The 21,141-nt window shown below is 35.4% G+C and overlaps 2 pseudogenes across 1 annotated transcript; one reads left to right on the forward strand and one right to left on the reverse strand.

The window, feature by feature from the left end:
- Positions 1 to 17,553, forward strand: LOC143858088 (general transcription and DNA repair factor IIH subunit TFB2-like; annotated as a pseudogene). The gene is made up of 18 exons (XR_013238858.1): positions 1 to 375; positions 2,663 to 2,830; positions 3,964 to 4,031; positions 8,695 to 8,788; positions 8,989 to 9,089; positions 9,421 to 9,466; positions 9,551 to 9,610; positions 9,828 to 9,896; positions 10,038 to 10,121; positions 10,235 to 10,318; positions 11,422 to 11,507; positions 12,303 to 12,393; positions 13,555 to 13,635; positions 14,361 to 14,435; positions 14,547 to 14,680; positions 14,920 to 15,000; positions 17,185 to 17,267; positions 17,369 to 17,553. The product of XR_013238858.1 is annotated as a general transcription and DNA repair factor IIH subunit TFB2-like (transcript).
- LOC143858352 (5S ribosomal RNA) lies at positions 5,848 to 5,968 on the reverse strand (annotated as a pseudogene).
- Positions 17,554 to 21,141: the final 3,588 nt, after the last annotated feature.

A 21,141-nucleotide genomic window follows, 5' to 3' on the forward strand; every position in this document is an offset into this window, starting at 1 on the left:
AACCGAAATTTGAAACCATGGCACTAGCAGTCTAAGAGAGGGATTTTGTCTTCGGAACGCGATTCTAGCAGTATGAGGTCTCAAAAAAAACAAAAAACATTCCGTTTCTCGTATGAGAATGAAGAGAATGAGTTTTTTCCCCTCCACTAAACCCTGCTTACTGAACATCGCGTCTCTCTCGCTCCATCTATCTGCAAAACCCTAATTTTCTTCAGATCTTTCTGTAAAACCCTAATTTTCTTCAGATCTTGGATTAACAGAGATGCCACAAGTAAGAATCATCGCGAAGAATTTCATGGACATGGTTGGTGCTCTACCGGCGATGAAACTCGACAAGCTCTACGAGAATGCTTTCATTTGCGAAGCCGTTTTAAGGTTTTTCTTTGCCACTCTCTCCTTTTATTCTCACTTTCAGATCTTTACATTTTCGCGTTCGTTTGATCTTAAATTTTATTTGTTCTTCTGTTCTGTTTTCTGTCTGGTTTTGAGAGTTATCTGCGTTCAAAACGTGTAAAATGATCCATTCAGAATGCAGAACAGCCTCGAATTTTTAAATTCAAACCCTAAAAGGCGTTGTTTGATTTCTTATTCTACGTTCAAATTGTGTAAAATGATCCATTTAGAGTGCACAGCAGTCTCCAATTGTTAAATTCAAACCCTAAAAGGCATTGTTTGATTTCTCGTTTGTTACGTCCGCCCCTCTTACCACCTATGGTGAGATGTTGAAGAAGAGAAGAAGAGAAGAAGAGAGTGATTTGAATTTACTTCGAGGGAAATCCGAAGCCTCCTATCATTTACCAGGAATTTGGTTGTGCAAATCTATGTCTTCTTCATTCATTCATGCCCAAAATATACAAAGCATATCCAACAGTTACAATAACCATACATCCCATGACTTTCCATCACTAGACCCGTAACTCCACTATTCACAATACCAAGGACTCTTAACTGACACAAACCTAATTTGATAATAACACCCCTGAATTCTCGAACGTGGCAGCCCACAACACACAACATATACACCCCACTCTCCCCACTAAGTTCACTAACATTAGACACGTATCATCATTCTACGTTCAAATTGTGTAAAATGATCCATTTAGAGCGCAGAACAGCCTCCAATTGTTAAATTCAAACCCTAAAAGGCATTGTTTGATTTCTCATTCTATGTTAAAAATGTGTAAATTGATCCATTTAGAGTGCAGAACAGTCTCCAATTGTTAAATTCAGACACTTAAACGTGTTCTTGATTGATTTCTCATTCTCTATTGCATTCCTTTAGGTTTTATTATCTAAAATTGGATTGGATCGTATTTACATTGAATTTTGCATTATTCTGTCGATAAATTCATCGGTACAACCAGGGAATTTTAATTTCAAAATGTCAATTTCGAACGTGCGGCCGTTAATGGATTGTTCAAGGTATTGTTAGAGTGGCATTCCTTCTCTTTCATTTTTTCCTGAATTTTTAGTACAATAGATGTGATGTATACTTTAATTTGATGCTCATATTGTTTTTATGTTTTCATACATTGTCCTTTTTCCTAAAAGAAGTTTTCATTAAAGAATGAGCATTTGATGTTCTTTATCAAATTTGTGGCAATAAATGGGATTTATATGTTTTGGTCGAATGATGGCTTATTTTTGTTCTCTGTTCAATTCCAAGTACAATAGGGAAACCATATTATGGTTTGACGAAGTTGATTTTGAATGGAAAACACACTCAATGATTTGAACAGATGGGTGGTTGAGATCAGCTTGCATATTGACAAATGTCATTGTTAAGCTTGGAATTCTTTTTCAAACTTTTGGTAGTTAATTGATTTTTTTTTTAAAGATTCTGTAAGATTTATTTTTGTTTTTAAATTTGTGCCAAAAGAATGAGAAGATGATGCTTTTTAATTTTAGAATTTTGTATTTATGTAGATTTGGTCCATTTAATGGAATCTTGTAGGTTTTGGTAGAATGTTCAGTCTTTTCGACCAACAACCTTAGCTGGTTCAATAATATGGATACTGGATTCTGAACTGGTACAAAATGCACGGGTTTGGAGTATGGTTCATCTTGGTTCATAAGTCTCGGGTTTCTCCATTTAATTTTGATCCATTCTCATATCCATGGATCTCTACCGCATGCAATTTTCTACCGCTCTTGCCTTGGTAGAGAGACAAGAAGACGCATAGATTTATTTGTGCGATAAAAATGCTATTAAATTATTACCTAATGAGATAGATCACACAATTTCACTAAATTTAAAGTATATTAAAGAAGTTATACTTGGGCATATACTAAATTAATGAACTAAGCAAACCAGACTAATGAACAAGTCAATCCAGCATCGAACCAATTAATCCTACCTGATTGTACTGGGTTCATTGAATGACTAGCATATTACGAACCGCAGACCTGTGCTCGGACAAGGGTTACCACATAACCATGTAACTATGTAAGAGAAATTGTGTAATCTATGGCAAAGACTGAATGCATACTTAGAATTTGTTCCAATGAATTTTGGGGAATTGTATCTTGAGAGAGAGAGAGAGAGAGAGGAAGAAAAAAGAAAAGAAAAAAAGAAGAAGGAATAGATATCATATTGATATTACTTTTTTTTCAAAATAAATTCACATTAATATTACTATCTTCTGTTGTTTCTTGTGCCCAGGTCTTTGCCTCCTTTGGCAAAGAATTATGTTTTGCAGATGTTATATGTTGACGCCCCAGTCACTGCCAAGTCAATGGAGGAATGGGTGCTTTCAGATGGGTTCTCCAAGCATAAAGTTGCGATTGATAGGTTATTGCAATTAAGAATATTCCTTGAAGCTACTGACAGGTATGAAATATTTATCTTTTTCTTTAAAATAAATTACTATACAAAAAATTTCTAATGATATCTGTGTAAGTTTTTTTTTTTTTTTTTTTAAATTATTATCTGTGCAAGTTGTTGATAGTATAAGATATTATAGTACCTGTGTAAGTTGTTTATATTCTAGATAGGATCTTAGAAGCTAAAGACATGCAAGGTGATTCATTTTATGTTCGATGTGTAGCATAATGTAACATCTTATCTTCTGTATGGAGTACTTTTATTTCTTTAACACAAAAATATGCCTTGCATACATTGGTGAATGCTAGCACGGCTCTATAATTTGAGTTATCTCTACAACAATTTATAATGTGATTGGTGCATTTTATTTATATTCTAGATTGGATAGTAGGAGCTAACGAAACCCTGCAAGGTGATTCATATTATGTTTGAAGTGTAGCAAGATGTTAACATCTTATCTTACCTTCTATGTGGGGTTACCTATTTTGCTTCAAAATAGAATATACTTTACGCACATTGCTGAATGTTAGCATGGGTGTTGTTCTTTCCCATTTGATTTGTTGTTTTATCTATTGGAAATTTCTGTCAATTATAGCATTTTCTTTGCATAAAGAACTGCAAGATGTTTCAGGGGTTCACACAAACAGCCTGCTATGCTTTGCTCAAATAAAACGAGCAGTGACTTGTGAGCATTGTTTTGAAGACCACACATACCGTGATTTTGTAAACTCACATAGGTGCATGAAGTGTTAGGCGTGGTTATGGGCTACCCTGGTAGTTCCAACACGATAAATAGTTCACACTATTGTATAATTGTGTTTTTTTGAATGGTAATTGTGTTAAAAATATATTGTTTACATCACTAAGATGTTCATTCATGTATCCTCCAAATTTTCAATTCATATAGATGCTCGGGTCTTTCTAATGCTACCTCTGGTATAGCAGTGTTACTCTTTTGCATTCTTTCTTTTAACATAACGGTAATGATTTTATTTGTCTTAATTGTTTATTCTTTCCAAATGGCCAAATGGATGCTTCAATCTCCTAGAGAAGATCCCGAGATTGAGAAAATTTTCTGCTAGTGTTGCAATCTCTGTGGCTTTGTCTTTCTGCTAAAACTCTTCTTGTTATACTGCCAGGAAAAGGGAAACTAGTTTCAAACTAAATCCCAAGTTTCAACTAATCTTCAGACATACTTGATATATGGGTACGTGTTTGCAGCTCCAATGTGTTTTATGAAACGAGGTGAATATAAGAACTGTATTTATGCTCTATTTATTACCTATGTCCATTAAAAGCTAATGGTTGATATTATTGATTTTCAAACCAATCTATTTATTACCTATGTCCATTAAAAGCTATTGGTTGATATTATTGATTTTCAAACCAATCTTTAGTTTCATTATCTACAATAAATTAATATTCCTTTGGTACCGAATGCCACTTCAATTTTTTGGTGCAATGTGAATCTTTCCACCCCCTTGCTCCTCGTTAGCTTGTTATTGGTCAGTTACAAGGCAGTTCCATTCCATGCATATTCTAATGTATTACTGATATCCCCATTTACGTTTACTAATTTTCCATGCAATAAATTTGTATTGCGCATCCTAGAATGAAAATGTTGTGTGGTAGAATGACTTCATGAATCATAGTTGCTATGATGATGCGCATGTAACTTGCCTATAAATTATTGAAAAGAGAAGAAAGCAGACCACTGGCACACATATTAGGCATAAATCATGATCTCATATCAATTGGTTTTCTAGCTGCCCTATCACTCAAAATCTGATCTTCATATTTATCGATGCAGTTTTTCTAGAGTTTAGAAAATTGTCATGAGTTGCCATCTTTTGGTTCATCTCACATCAAGTACTTTCGTTTATGTCTTACTATGTTCCTGGATGTGGAATTTTTTCATCTCACATCAAATAGTTTCGTTTATGTCCCACTATGTTCCTGGATGCGAAATTTGTGTTAGGTTGTCGGCATCATACTTTGTCATGTAGACAGAAAACATTTTGTTATTTTGAGCTCTGGGTAAGATGAGTTAAGCCCCTTAAATCTCGGTAGTCCTAAATCGTAATATCTTAAACTAACAATATCAGATCACTACAGCTGAAATCTAGTATTCGCAAGTAAATCTTGAAATCCAGTTAATAATCCAGGATAACTCCAGTGTAACTTCTTATTCTGAATAATCAAGATTGAACAATAACCTGTTACGGAAGTTTGTAATAGAAACTAGAGTCACAGAACATTTTGCTAATTCTTTAAATTGCACTAGCATAGTTCAGAAAAAAAAACCCACAAAATTCGTCACATCATGGCATAAGAGGTTGGAACTTAAAAGTCGTACTGATTTCACATGAAATAAGAAATTATTTTCCTAATTCTAGGAACAAATTTCTATTTTTTAGGAAACGCTAGGGAAACGCTTAAGGATGCTATTTTTCAGGAAGTGGGTATGATGACCTGAAAGAGTTTCTCAGCGAATATGACTTTGATTTTTTTTTTTTTTTTTGGAAAGTTAACGATAATTTTATTCCATGATATAACAGGGGACAAGATGTCCCACAGTGAGTACAAGAGAAAATATAGGGCACAGTGGCCCAATTACAGAGAAATCCTGCCTTCTGGTAAGAGAATGCGCGTCGGAGTGATGTCTACCCCTTCCTTAGCAAGGGCATCAGCACATGAATTCGCTGATATTCGCCTATGCTCGATATGAGGCTTGATGACAGAGTACAAACAGATGATCCAGAGTCTCCTCTTCTTCGTGGCATAACACACACCAATTGGGCAAGTGAAAGCCCTTTTGCTTCAATCTATCACAAGTATTAATACACCTGTGCCCTACAGTCCATGCGAACGCAGATACTCTCGGGGGAGCATTGGAGCCCCATATTCTTGCATGCTCGGATAACTGCCCTTGGTTTCTGGTAAGTAGGCGGAAGAAGGAGTGTACCGAGAATCCGCCTTGGGAATCAGGGATCCAAATCCAGCAATCATCCCAAAGTGACAGGGAGGGGTGACATACGAGGACTTCCTAGGAGGTCACCCATCCTAGTACTACTCTCGCCCAAGCATGCTTAACTTCGGAGTTCTGATGGGATTTAGTGCATTTGTGCTAGTATGATCGCACCTATATGACTTTGAATTACCTTCAGTAAGAAAAGTTCAAATGATTTTTTTCTCGAATTTATGAAATATCGTATTGACAAAATACTAGAGTTATTGAATTTTTAGATAAAGTCATGAAAATAGTTGTCAATTCCGTTTCGACCGGCATTCTGCTTTTTTTTTTTCTGGAATGAAACATTTCCGCATTTGCGCTCATTTCTGTTTTTTGATTCGATAAAGTTGCGACAAAAAAATTAAGAAGCTAAAGCCAGAACAAAAGATAGAAAAAGATAAGCGAAATTTTTGTCACTAAAAAAAGATATGAAGAACCAAGGTTGCCAGAGCGGGAAGCGTGAAGGGTTGGAGAATTTTTTTAATAGTTAAATATAAAAAAAAATATAAAAATAAAATAAAACTACTAAAAAATATAAGAAATAATTATATGAACCTAATATTAAAAAGCACTTTTTATTAAAAGATCCAACATTTACTTAAAGGAAAATCGCTATCAGCTGGAATGCCTGTGTTGACCATTCTGTCGACCAGTGCCTGACAAGATGAAAAAACTTTAGAAACTAAATTATGTGATTTTTTTACCGGACTTTTGAGATTTAATAATGTTTGGACATGATATAATTTATGAATTTTTAAAATTGGAAGGATACTCCATCTTTTGGAAGTTAAGATTTTAACCAAACCCGTTTTTTTCGAATTTTGTATTAGAATTGGAAAGTTGACTTTTTATCCTTTTAGATTTGGATCGCGAAACTATTTTTAATCGACGTATGCCCTTTTTTACATGTAAATCTTAAGTAAATCAACAAATTTTTTTGCATGGTAAGTAAATTGACAATAAAAATAGTAAAGACATTTACTTAAATGACTTTACGTGTAAATACTAAGAAGAGGAAGAGAAGAGGACCACCCAGAAGAGAAGAGGACTAGCAAGAGAACTGAGTAGATAGGAAACACACTTCCCATAGAGTGGGATACGCGTTTCCCTTAGGCTCTGTTCACTTGCGTTCCCGGGAAAGCAAATCCCTGGAAACAGACTCCTTTTTTCTTGACAAGACCTTGACAAGACATAATTCTGGTGTTCACTTGCTTTCCTGAGAAAATAACAAGCCTGGGTGGAATATGTCAAATAATGACATGGAATTGCCAAAAATGACGTGGAAATGTCTCTTTTCTCAGTAGTGTGGGAAACCAAATCCCATTATTTTGGTCGGATTTGCTTTCCCGGGAAAACTAGTGATAAAAGGTGGGCAAGCAGTTTCTCGGGAAACATTTTCCTGCATAGATCCTGCGCACGTGAACAGGCGCGGGAAACCTTTTCCTACACATTTTCCCTGGATTTCTTTTCCTAATGCCACGTCAGAATCCCGGGAAACCTTTTCTTTTCCTTTCCCGGGAAAACAAGTGAACAGAGCCTTAGAGTGGGAACCACGTTTCCCACGTTTCTGAAACGAGATTCCCAAAAATTGGGGAATCGAGAAGATTCCCGTTTCCGAATCGCGTTTTGGGGAATAGTGATTCCCCATTATGAGTAGAGATTCCTGCTTCCCTGTGAAGAACACTAGAAAAAAAAACTAATGTAAAACATATATATATATATATATATATATATATATATATATATATATATATATATATATATATATATATATATATATATAGAGGAAAAGGATTGTGAGCTTGAGCGTTGGAACATATTCGTGAGCTTGAGCTCAAAAACCATTGAGGCCCACATTGTTAGGATGATCCAAAGCATTCACTAGAAAGGGCCTTACATAGATAGGATGTGTACAAAAAATCAGCTCCATAGGATCATCCTAACCCATCCATTTGTGGAGGTCAAAATGGACAGACCACAAATCTGCCCATTTTTGCCCTCCACTTTTGGAGGGGTTAGGATGATTCAATGGAGCTGATTTTTGGTACACACCCTATCTATGATAGGCCCTTGCAAATGAATGGTTTGGATCCTCACAGAAATTGTGGGACCCATGTGATTGGTGCACTCAAGCGCACCATTCCTTATTAGAGCTTGAGCGCACGAACATATTCCTCATATATATATATATATATTTATTTATATATATTTTTTATTAGACCTTCCACTTATTATAATCATGTAAACATCCATCTAAAATCAACATAAGTATCAACTATGTTTATCCACGTAAAGAGAGGGTTTTGTTATTGTTAGATGCATTCCTTCTTTTTCATGTTCTGTGGCTCACCTGCCTGTCTTGCCTGGCGAATCACTAAATTCAGTCTGAGTTGTGAGGATTTATTTGGATGATTGTCTGTTTAGGTTTCTAAGGTTGGGATTTATCTAATGCTTGGATGAGGGTAATTTGTAATTCCCCATAATTTTGCATTTCACCTTCAACAAATGCGAAGAGGTTTCAGTTGCTGCAGACTTGCACCTACACTTTGATGTGAAATTTGTTATCTGCTCATTTTTAGATACTTTTGGACTTTTGGTGACCAAACAATCCACATATCCCTCCTAACAATAACAATCATTACCTTTTATCACACTGTCAACTATTTTACATTTTCCTATAGTGTAATACACATTTTGATTTTGTTGGGTGACAACATTCTTTACACCCTCAGGGTGCATGTCTGACCATACCCTTTATCCATCTGAAAATAATAATTTGTTTTGGGCTTAATTAATATTTTTTGTTGAAGAGAATTTAAGACTTTTTGATATTGATGTATAAACATGGAATTTGCAGTGGAGCTTTACCTAGAGAGCCAATGCCTTTGAGTATCACCGTGAGGCTGCCGACCTTGGATGATCTAGAAGCTTATGCACATGACCAATGGGAGGTTGCCATCTCCGTTCTTATGATTTCATAGCCTGTTTATGTATGTTTGCAGGCACTTCATTGCATATTTCCAGTACTAACTTTATTATCTCATCCCACGTTTTATGGGATTAAAAAATTGGTTTCTTCCTGTGGTCAATGTGAACTTCCATTAATTTTCAGTTTGTTCCTTTTTTATGACTTGAAATTGTGGTAAACCAGTGCTTCTTGCTGCAACTTATTAGCTCAGCTCAAGTGGAAAGGCCGGCAAACTTTAGCTCTTCAATGATGAAGGTTTTCCAGCGAGGCCTTTTGAGTGCAAGGTCATCGATTTCTAATATTCCTTTGTTAAGATGATTGTTCTTTAGGTCAAGGTTTTAAATTTCGTCCGAAATACCGAAATTTCGGATTTTGGCTGGGACCGAAATTGAAATCTCCCGAACCTGGAATTTCTGAAACTTTGGCCGAAATTTGGGGAAAATGATTTTTTTTCCAAAAATATATTTCGAATAAAAGTAATTCTTTTTTCTTTTCTGGATTTCGGCCGAAATTTCGAACCTTGCTTTAGGCATTATCTTATGGTCCTTTGCTAAAATTGGGGATGTAGGATGAGTATCCGGGTTGCTCATATGTGCTGATATGCCATTGATACAGGGACAATGAAACTCCAAGATTAACTGAAAGTGGGTTCCAGTTTTTGGTGCGTATCATTTTGAACTCTGGCCTGTTACCTTGATGTGTTGCGTCTTATAGTATCATATCTTGTTGAATGTTTAAACCACAGTTGATGGATACCAATGCCCAACTTTGGTACATTATCAGAGAATACATCTCTACTGCCCAGGTATTGGCTTTTGAAATTTATATTCTTCATTGGATTTACCTTTCTGCACGCCTTTATTGTGCTTGTAACTGAGTCCAGTCACTTTTGGAGTGTCGATGGAGACAAATTTGTGTTACTCGTACCATGGCTCTGGTTTCTAAGTAGTACTTGAGGGAGCATGTACTGATTCCTTATATTAGATATACTTATTCTGGATTTTTCTTTCAATATGGTGCAGGAAAGAGGGTTGGATCCGACAGATTTGATTTCATTTTTGCTGGAGCTCAGTTTTCATGCTATGGGTGAGGTAGTAGATGAGTTCTCTGTATTCATGATTGCTTTTCACTAGTAAATGCATATTTTGGCTGATTAAAAAAAACATATCAGTCATGTAGAGTTCTCTGTATTCATTTCATGTTTGGCTTATCCCTGCGTCCATATGTTATAGGCATATAATCTGAATTCCCTGACTGAGGTTCAGAGCAAGGCTATCAAGGACCTGGCACACCTGGGATTAGTCAAACTTCAACAGGTTGATACTACCACCCCTACTGTACTTGTATATGAATGCAAAATCTTTTTATTGGTAATATGAAGAGTATTTCTCTACGTTGGAATACTGAACTCTTCTCTTTTTTCCCTTAGGGTAGGAAAGAAAGTTGGTTTATTCCTACCAAATTGGCTACCAATCTTTCCGTGAGCTTGTCAGATTCATCATCACGCAAGCAGGTTTCAATTTTTCCACACGAATTTACTTTAAATCAAGCTGAATGGTGAATCCACTTGTCCCTTTTCTTATTAGATGATTTGTTATCACAAATTTCTTTGTTTGAGAGCTGCCATTGTATGCCTATTCTTGTCCAACTTTCAATGCTTAGTGAGCTTTAGTTATTATTTTCATCCACACATGTATGTTTCTTTAGTTAATTTTTGTGTTTTCTCTTCATCATTTCTTCGAGTACCTATGGGCAAAAATCACGCCTTTGATCTACACCAGATCCAATTGCCAAGATTGATAACTTGACATGCAAGTGGGGGTTATTATTAATTTGCACTAAAGACTATTTTGATGGATTCAACATTACATGGAGAATTATATTGAGCTACATTTTGAATTCTTTCCCGACTCCATTTAAAGATTGTGAATCCCTTTTGACGTACTAACCAGTTCATGAGAGCTCTAGATCGCGTAATTGGCCACGAACCAGCTTATTAGAGCTCTAGATCACGTAATTGGCAGGGAATTATAGTGAATATCTCAGATTGTGACTTTCTGTAAGTTTGATTATGAATATGTCAACTTCAATTGCCTGTTAGAATATGTCAACTTCAATCGCGTAATTGGCAGGGAATTTTAGTCCAATTGCCTGTTAGAATATGTCAACTTCAACATATTAGTGGATTGTGGTGCTTTATCATCAATTGCGAGTTGTCAATATAGTTTTTTTCTTTTTTTTTGGGGAATGGCGAGTTGTCAATATAGTTAACTGGTTGTTATCCATTTATTATGCACTATGAAATGATTTGCATTTACAATTGGGTCAAGAATTTATTTTATTGTTTCCTTGTCGTATATGACTTCTTCATCCAATATTTTCTTGAGAACATAATTGTGAGTTGCCCGTTTATCCCATCAGGTTAGATGATATCGATAAGCTAATATTCATATCAAGCTTTCTTTGTTCTTGTCAATTAGTATTCTACCAATTAGTTTGAGACTTTTTTTTTCTTTTTATTAGTTTGTAATAGTTCAACGTGCGTGAAATTGTTCATATTTTCAGACTTCAAGTTAGCAATTTAGTGATATCTTCTATGTATGATTTTCTGCACAGGGAATTGTAGTTGTAGAAACAAACTTTAGGCTGTATGCATACTCATCATCTAAATTACATTGCGAGATTTTACGTCTTTTCTCAAGGTATGCATCCCTTTTAATAAGTTCCTATGATGTGAGCATCTTATGATGATCAAATATTGTTTTCTATTTTTGGGTCACTTTGAACTTATGCAGCGGTTTTGTGTCATTTGTTCATGTAAATATTGGCTAGCATATGATGAGTTGCTCTTTGAAATTAATCAGATTTAAAAAAATTAAAGTTCTCTTATATAAGAATTTTCTTTTCAATACTTATTAAATTATCTTTGTTTACTGTTTATAAGCAGTGGCCCGACAACTGAATCATTTCATAAAATAATAATAGGATAGATTGGATCGAATTCTGTTAATTAGAACAATTATTGATGTGTAAAAAGTTCTCAAACAGATGGAAATTAAAATATGGCTATATCGTAATGGTCTGCATATGAGGAATCACATGTCTGGACCAGTTAGACATGGTAGAAGTTTTATTACCAGCAGTTCCATTTCCTTAGCCTTAGATTCACATAACTTCAAACACATTAAGGAACACATAACCATACACCATTTTGTCTTTTTGAATGCATTTTTGTCAAACAGGATTTAAGTTGAATCATGCATAATTTTCTATAGGAATGGGATGTCATAGGACTTCAACATCACTGGTGCTTTCTTGAGGTTTTTTATTTAGTTGAATCTGTGACAAAAATGTGGTCCTTTTATGTTCATAGACTGTATAAACTATAAACTGTGAAAATGTGTTCCCTTATTGTCTTTAATTCTTTTCCCTTATTGTTTTTTGAGCATCTTTTAATCAGTTATTGAAGTTTCAGTTTCCTCATTGGTAAATTGCAGGATTGAGTATCAACTTCCAAACCTTATAGTTGGAGCAATAACAAAAGAAAGCTTATATACTGCTTTTGAGAAAGGAATTACGGCAGAGCAGGTAAGAGCTAATGGTCTGGAGGGAAAATTTCTCTTATTGTTTTATTTGCGTTTTCGGATATCCAACAATGCATCTTTGTACTTCTCAACTAGGATATCCTGATACTTGTCTAGGCCCAACTTATGATGTCTGACATGATCTATACTAATATCGGATACTTTTTTAAATGATCACTATGACTTGGCCCAATTTCTATATTTTTTGGTTGCAAACTCCTTTTGGATATGCACAACTATGTGGACAGTTTCTTTTTTAATTCTCTTTACCTACCTTTTAGGTGATATTATATAATAGGGGATTTGCTAGGCAATTTTGCGGCTCAGTTTTTTTAGGACAAAACAGCCATATCAGATGAATTAAATGAATAAGACAAAATCTGCTACAAGGTGTCTTTTCTCTCCTGAGAAGTGAGCCGCAAAATGGCTTTTGCGAAAATTGCCTAGCGAATCCCATACGAGCACAAACGTATCATTTGGATTAAGTTGCATCCAAGTTATAGATAAGTAAACAAAAATTTAAAGCATGAAATCGAAGCCTTCATGGGTGAAACTGAGTTTTCCCTTTATCTGTAGTATAAATTTAATGCACATTTTTTTATCTTACAAGTCTCTTTTCCCTTTTTGGAGTTTTTTAAACCCCAAGAAATTTCTCATCATATCATCCACTATGCAAGGTTTTAAATTTCGGTTGAAATCCGAAATTTCAGATTTTGGCGAGGACCGAAATCGAAACGTTCCAAAACCAAAATTGCCGAAATGTACCAAATTTTGGTCTAAATTTCGGAAATTTTGGCGAAATATTTGATAAAATATTAATTTTTTATTCCTTTACAGAATTTCAGCCGAAATTTCGGGAGAAAAATATGGGATTTCGATATCTTCTCCCGAAAAAATATGGGATTTCGATATCTTCTACCAAATTTCGACCGAAATTTCGGTTTCGGTGAGGACCGAAATTATAGTCGAAACCGAAATTTAAAACCTTGCCACTATGTACTCAAACTGGTCTCCAAGACCATGCAATTTATATTCAGCTCTGAAGAAATTGGGAATTTCTTGATTCTTTATTTTCCAAATATCTTCTTTCATGACTTCTTGTAAAATATATTTTTACTTAAGCAGTTAAACTGACCTACATGTTTGTAAAATATTATATTTGCAGATAATTTCTTTCCTTCAGCAGAATGCACATCCTCGCGTTGCAGAAAGAGCACCTGCAGTACCAGAGAATGTTACAGATCAGGTCCCCCTTTCATTTTTCTAAAAATTGGACTAGCAGAAATGTAGTCTGGTCAGACTGGCCTCAATTAGATTGATCCTGATTAGTTAAACAAAATTTTATGAACAAATCAGAAATTCGATAATTGAGTAAAAGGTGTAGAGAGAGATTATTTTGAGGGTTGTAGAATGTAATTGCCTCTTTCTTCTTTTAGTTTTTTTCTTAATTTTCCCCATTTCCCGTGTCATGATTTTATATCAATTTCTAAGTGTAACTAGTAACTTTTATACCGGAGGCAAAAAAAAAGAAGAAAAATTAGTGGGTATAAAAAGTTAAAACTCAGTAAGAAATTGGCATTTAAAGAAATTTTGTTTTAGAAACCACGAAGTCATTTAAGGAAAGTCCTTGGAGGCTAGCTGATCTACAGACTTTCTCGTTCCAGTTGAACCAGCAGATCTTATTCAGGATTATGAAACATTGACTTTTCTCTTTTAATGCTACACTAATTTAGGAAGGGATTTGCTAGCCAATTTCACGGAAAGCCATTTCACGGCTGGCTTTTGCATGTGAGAGCAGCCACACAGGTTGACTTTTTGGCATATTTTCTTATTCATTTACTTCATCTGAGGTGGCTGCTCTCACATTCAAAAGCCAGCCGTCAAATGGCTTTCCACAAAATTGGCTAGCAAATCCCATTTAGGAAATATGCTTCTTACTTGTCATCTAATAAGATAGATTTTCTCCTACAGATTAGACTATGGGAAGCTGATCGGAATAGGGTTGAGATGATTCCTTCTCATTTCTATGAAGATTTCCCATCTAAGGTAGACATTTCAAACATCCTTACATTGACATACTTACACTTTTCTATTTCTTCCCTTGCTCATTTTCCCCAACTCAATTGATTACATGACATGTTTATGTTCCTCTTACAGGAAGTTTTTGAAGCTGCGAGTGACTTTGCAAGAGAGATCGGTGGGTTGTTGTGGGAAGATTCAAAGAAAATGCGTCTAATTGTTCGTGGAGAATCACACCAGGACATGCGAGACTTTCTCCGCCGTCAGAAATGGTACGCAAACTTGTTGATGACATTTTAGCACATTCTATCCAATTTATGGCTTATTTTGAATATATAATATAATTTTGTGATAAGTGGATCTTTGATACACCCCACTTACGAGACCCAAACCGCAGCTCAGCCGTGTTAGGTGTTTGTTGCCCAAATCACTGGAATTATTGAACATTAACATAAGAACTAACTTTTATCTGATCTTAGAAACTCATTTGTGCTTTCCCAAATGATGGCAGAATGGGACATAGCTTCACTTGCAAATCAGGCAAAAATTTGAGTTCATCTTTCTTGCAACCACTACTGTACTCTTTTGCAAGGTGTGTTTTTCATTTCAGTGTTCTATGTACTCTTCTATTTATCAGTATAATTATTGTGAAACTGAGTCAAATTTATGCGACTTGCGGAATGCCTCATCTTTCCTAAGTACTATATGTTGTAAAGAATGAAATAATCTTGGACAATTTGCTTTGTTGTTCTGCTTCAACTGGGTAATTTAATGGAGAAAACAGGTGTTGTTTTAATAAATTGACACACCGTCTTTAGAATGATATAATGGAGAATGTTAGGTCGACAATCAATCATGAAAAATCTCGATGTTTATCTCTTCCCTTGTTTCATTTATGTTTTCACTTTATATGCATGTGGACTTAGAAATAAAATATTGTGTGTTGATATTATACAGGAAATGATTTTATGGTGCCTGGCTCCACTATATTATGATGGAGCCCCTAAACTCTAAACCCTAAACCCTAAACCCTAAAATATTTTATATAGGTGTTATACATGGAATGAATTTATATAGCCTGGCTCCACTATATTATGGTGGAGCCTAGCTCTAATGCTAATGGCTACATGTGAGACCTACCTCGATTGATCTCACTTCTCCACACCCTCTCTGAGTCTGATCTAGAGGAGTAAGAAAATGGAAAATAAAATAACATACACATAATACTCCACATTCTGCTGCCAAAAATTGATTGATGAGATGCTTAGGATCCTTCAATGAGATTAGTCTTTGGACATTCACAATCTAAGTTTGGTGCCATTACATGGTTGGTTTAGGTCGTTAATGGAGGAGATGGGCGTGCAATAAGAGCTACACCACCATAATATTATAGATCCTACCCCCCTAGGATGCTTCCTAGATGTCAACATGTAAAGATGTGGTGTGAATACAATTTTCTTGTCTTTGACTTTAGATATTACTATTGTACTTAAACTTTCTCACCGTTATTATCAAATTGGTATCAAAGTTTTAAATTTCAGATTTCGTCGCCACAAAAATGGAAATGTTTCAGTTTCAGTTGGAAATTTCAATGAAAATTCTATAAAATATAAAACATATGGAAACATATGCAAATGATAGAATTTAAAGTTAAAACTTCAGGAAATTCCAGAATAAGTACAAATACACACGTAGAAGCTCTCACATAAGCAAGACAACCATCCATAGTAGTTTAAAAACATCGAACACACTAGTTGCGAGCAATGGCGTCTTACACTTTCCCGAAGACCAATACACGAGTGATTCATACTGATATGGAATTTGTTAGGGACCATCGCAGAAGGAATTTCGCAGACCAGCTGTTGCATGAGAGAGCAGCCACATAGATTCACTTTTCAATAGATTTTGACATTTTCGTTTAATTCATTTGAGGTGTCTCCTCTCTCATGCCACCGCCAGTCCGCAAAATGCCTTTTGCTATGTTCCTTAGCAAATCCCTATAGTATACTATTACATTTAGGGCCGGTTTGGATACCCCTTGGATTTGGATTTGGAGGTGAATTTGGATTTTTAAATCCAAATTCGGCGTTTGGCAAGCCTTTATGACATCTGGATTTGGATTTGAGTGAAATCCACAAGATTTACAAATTCCTCATGTTAGTGTAATTTTTTGGATTTATAAATCGTTTCTGCGACAGGTTATTTATAAATCTAAATCTGACCTGTAAGGGGTTAAAATGACCAAAATATACCAAAAAAGTGTTAAATGACTTAAGTAACCACATGACATTAAAAACTGATCAAAATACATCGTATTAGGTAAAATGACTAGAAAACCCTGAGTCTGGCAAAATGACCGAAATACCCCTATACCAGGTAAAAATGACAAAATACCCCCGAGTCGTGCAAAATGACTAAAATACCCTTATGACATAAAAATGATCAAAATAACCTCATGTAGGGTAAAATGACTAGAATACCCAATATCATGAAAAATTACTAAAATATCCCTAGATCAAGTAAAAATGACCCATGGTTCATAAAAAAAAAGACTAAAATGACTAAAAATACCATCATGAGATAAAAATGATAAAAATATGCCATATTAGGTAAAATGACTAGAAATACCCCTACCTCACAGTTTTGATTTTTGCATTTCTGTTGTTTTCAGTTTCACTGGAGATGGAAATGAAAACTTTTCGTTTTGTGTTGGTTTCAGTAGAAAAGTACTGTTCTTACTGTTGTTGTTATCGATGAGTTTTTCAATGTGCTGCAGGAAAGATAGTAGTTGTTGTAAGCTGGAGGAGATGGAGAGTTTGTACAATGCAAAGATTTGAGCTCGAAGAATTTCTTAAGCTGGTAAGTTATCACTAATGTGGCATAAAACATCAAGAAAATAGCCTTCTTAAGCTGGTAAGTTATCACTAATGTGACATTTTCCATTTTTTTTTCGTCTCCAGCCAAGACTGTGCTTAGGGTGAGGCCCACCATTTTACACTGATTTGAAATGATCATTGGGCAGTGATAGTGTGTAAGATAAAGTAAATTATCCTATGAGAAGTAGATGAAAAGCCCGGCAGATGTATGGAAATTTTTTTTACATTGGAGACTGGATTTCCAGTGCTTGGTAAGCACATTTTCCATATATTATTTTGTCCAAGATTGAAAAAATTTCCTTGCTTTCAAGGGAATTGCATACCCACCCCGGAATTATTGAAACAATCCTAGGTAGTGATAGTAGCATTATTTAAAACTATGCACAAGGCAAAACCATTTGTTAGGGTAACCTTAAAAATGAACATGGCTTTCGATCCTGCGCAGTTGGGCCCACCAGCTCTCAGATTAGCAGTTGCCCAAAATATCAAACATGTTTCAACCATGAATTTGTTTTCCATGGAATATTAGCTTATCCAATGGTGAGGGCTAGAGGGAAAACCGAAGATGGACTGAGTACTGAGAGGGTAAAATATCAAAGACGAATTATTTTTCCATGGAATATTAGCTAAAGCCCATGGTGAGGATGAGGAGGAGGAGAAGCCTAAGATGAAACTGAGTCATGAGCTTAGTCCCATCTGCCAACTAGCTCTCAGATGGGCAGTTGGCCAAAATATCAAACATGTTTCAACCATGATATTTTTTCCCATAGAATATTAGCTCTTACTCAATGGTCAGGGTGAGAAGGAGCAGAGGCCTAAGATGGACTGAGTAATGAGATGCTAAAGAAGGCTAAAAAAACAGAGGAAATTTTTTTTCAACATAATTTTGATTTAGTTTTTCCCACTTCTTACCCACTTTTCACTCTCTCCCCGTTTAAGCCCTCTCCTCTCTCCTTCACTACGTCAGTCTCACCATTTTAGAAAGGATCAATTACCAATGAGGGACAAAAATTAGGTGGAATTATCAACAGGACGCATGCTTTTAAGAAATTATCAACTAGGGACAAAAGAGGTCTTGTCATTAAAAGCTTGATGAAAATGCCATTTTCTTAAGCAACACGTTTTGCTTCTCCACTTTTCCTTCTTCTCTCTTCTTTCCCTCCTTTTTTTTTTTTACTTTTTCATTTTCAACTTTGTTTTTTTTAACCTTACCAGTCATCTTCTTCATCATTTAGCCACCATTGGAGGCAGGAAAACTCAAAAATTTGAAACGTGAGTTCATTCCCATCTCTCTCTCAATATCTAGGTTTTGTTTTTCATTTATTTTAGGGTTTTGCATTTCTCCTTCTCCTTCTCCCTTTCAATGGAGGATGAAGAAGATGAATCGTACGGTAGAAAGAAAAAAACATGAAAATGAACAAGTGAAAAAAACAAGAAGTAAAAACGTGTTCATAAGGGACTTGATAAGCCCATTCAGAATTTGGTAACCCCATTTTGATACTGGATAACCCCAACCCCAGAGACTTGAAAACCCCCTTCCAAAACTCCAGTATCCTTGGGCAATTTTAAGGGACTTGATAAGCCCATTCGTAAATTGGTAACCCCATTTTGATACTAGATAACCCCAATCCCAAATACTTGAAAACCCCCTTCCAAAACTCTAGTACCGTCGGCCAATTTTCAGGGACTTGATAAGCCCATTCGGAAATTGGTAACCCCATTTTGATACTTGATAACCCCAATCCTAGAGACTTGAAAACCCCATTCCAAAACTCTAGTACCCTCGGCCAATTTTCAAGGACTTGATAAGCCCATTCAGAAATTGGCAACCCCATTTTTTATCCTAGATAACCCCAATCCTAGAGACTTGAAAACCCCCTTCCAAAACTCTAGTACCCTTGGCTAATTTTTAGGGACTTGATCACCCATTCGGAAATTGGTGACCCCATTTTTTATACTAGACAACCCCAATCTTAGAGACTTGAAAACCCTTTTCCAAAACTCCAGTACCCTCGGCCAATTTTCAAGCACTTGATAAGCCCATTCAAAAATTGGTAACCCTACTTTTGAGAGTCACTAACCCCCTTCCAGAGAGTTGATAAATCCCTTCTGCTACAAAACCCCCTGCTTATAACAACTCTTCTAATGGCATTATAATTCTGCTCATGATAGAAATAACAAAAGAAATGGGTGTTGTTTTCATTAAATGTGCTTCATGTATTACATCCCAATTTGTGTATTACAAAAAAAAATTTAAGTTAATCAAAAAATGTGTAGCCATCCATTCATGTATTACATCAACTTTTTCCTATACAACCACTTGTCTTCCAAAAAAGTGAGTGAAGTCATCCATGCATTATCTCCAGAACTCACCCTAAAAAACAAATCGCTTAAACCCTAAACAAGATAAATCAGAAACAAATAAATGAAAAATAGTGCAAAACCATAAAAAAGAAAACAAAAACAAAACCTAAATACAAAGAGATAGATGGTAAGAACTCAACATTCAAGTTTTCAAGACAACAATGGTGGCTGAACAAGGAGGAAGATGACTAGCAGGGTAAAAAATAAAAAAGTAAAAGAAGAGGGAAGAAGGAGAAAACAAGGTCAAAACGTGTTGTAAATGCCAAAGGGTATTTTCGTCCAGCTTTTACTGACAAGACCTCTTTTGTCCCCCGTTGATAATTTTTGAAAAGCATGGGTCCTATTGATAATTTTGCCTAATGTTTGTCCCCCATTGGTAATTGGTCCTTTTAGAAAAATAAATCAATGGAAATTTATCTTGGAGAAACAAAAAAACTCCAGTCCAAATATGATCGACTTTTTCCTAATTTTTTAGCCATGTACTCATCCTCTCAAATCTCTCCTTCTCCCACCTGCCCTATTTTTCAAGACAGACCTAGCGGGAGAAGTCCATTCGGCAAAAGATGCCCCATTGGCCGCCATAACACATGTATAAAAAATCTAATGTAACAATTAGATCGATTTTTCAACGGCCAATGTATCACCTTTTGTCGAAAAGAATTTTCTCATATACAGTAATGGCTTACCAAAGGGACCGTGGTTGGCGTTTAGAGCATAAACTACACCTATAATATGTATTAACACATATAGAACGGGTGAGGGCATTTTTTTTATTCATCAATTTGGATTGCGAAACTCCGCTTGTGTTTTTCACAGCCAGTCCCAAATCGGGATAAAGGAGGAGGGTTGGCGTCATGTTGGCAGCCGTTTGTTAAACCTTGCCACCCTTCTATGAAATGAATCAGTTTGCTAAGGCTCAGTTTCTTTCGGATGTAAAATGGGCGTAAAACAAATTTTATCCATAGTTTTAAGTTGAAAAAAGGAGGCATAAAATTTGTTTCACGCCCATTTTGTGTCTAAATTAATGGAGCATAGGAGAATTTTTTTTTTCTTTCCACGATTTTAAAGGAAATGATATGATTATTATTTTTAATTTAGGATGACATCATCATAAATTGAAGTTTCCTCTAAATAATCCCAATAATTAAATAGGGTTGGTTCAAGTTAATAGAAAATTTTAGAAATACTTTTCCTTTTCAAACTTCCAGCTATCCACGGATCTTGAATATGGAATCTACTACTATATAGCAGAAGAGAAAAGGAGAGGATTTTTTGAAAATTCTATGAGAATTACACATCACTTTTTTTGACTTTTTTTTAACAAAGGCACCCAATCAACCCACATATTTTCAATCCTACTTCCTCCTTTATGCTTTTTAAGAATGCACCTATTAAAGCCATATAATTTCAATCTTACCCCACTCCTTTATGCTTTTTTAATAAAAAATCTATAGAGTGATCTTAACCACCCGATTTAAGAGGAACAACATATT

This window comes from Tasmannia lanceolata, unplaced genomic scaffold (genome assembly GCF_043159265.1).
Source record: "Tasmannia lanceolata isolate RefF3 unplaced genomic scaffold, GAP_Taslan_0.1 ptg000025l, whole genome shotgun sequence".
In the NCBI taxonomy this organism is placed as follows: Eukaryota; Viridiplantae; Streptophyta; class Magnoliopsida; order Canellales; family Winteraceae; genus Tasmannia; species Tasmannia lanceolata.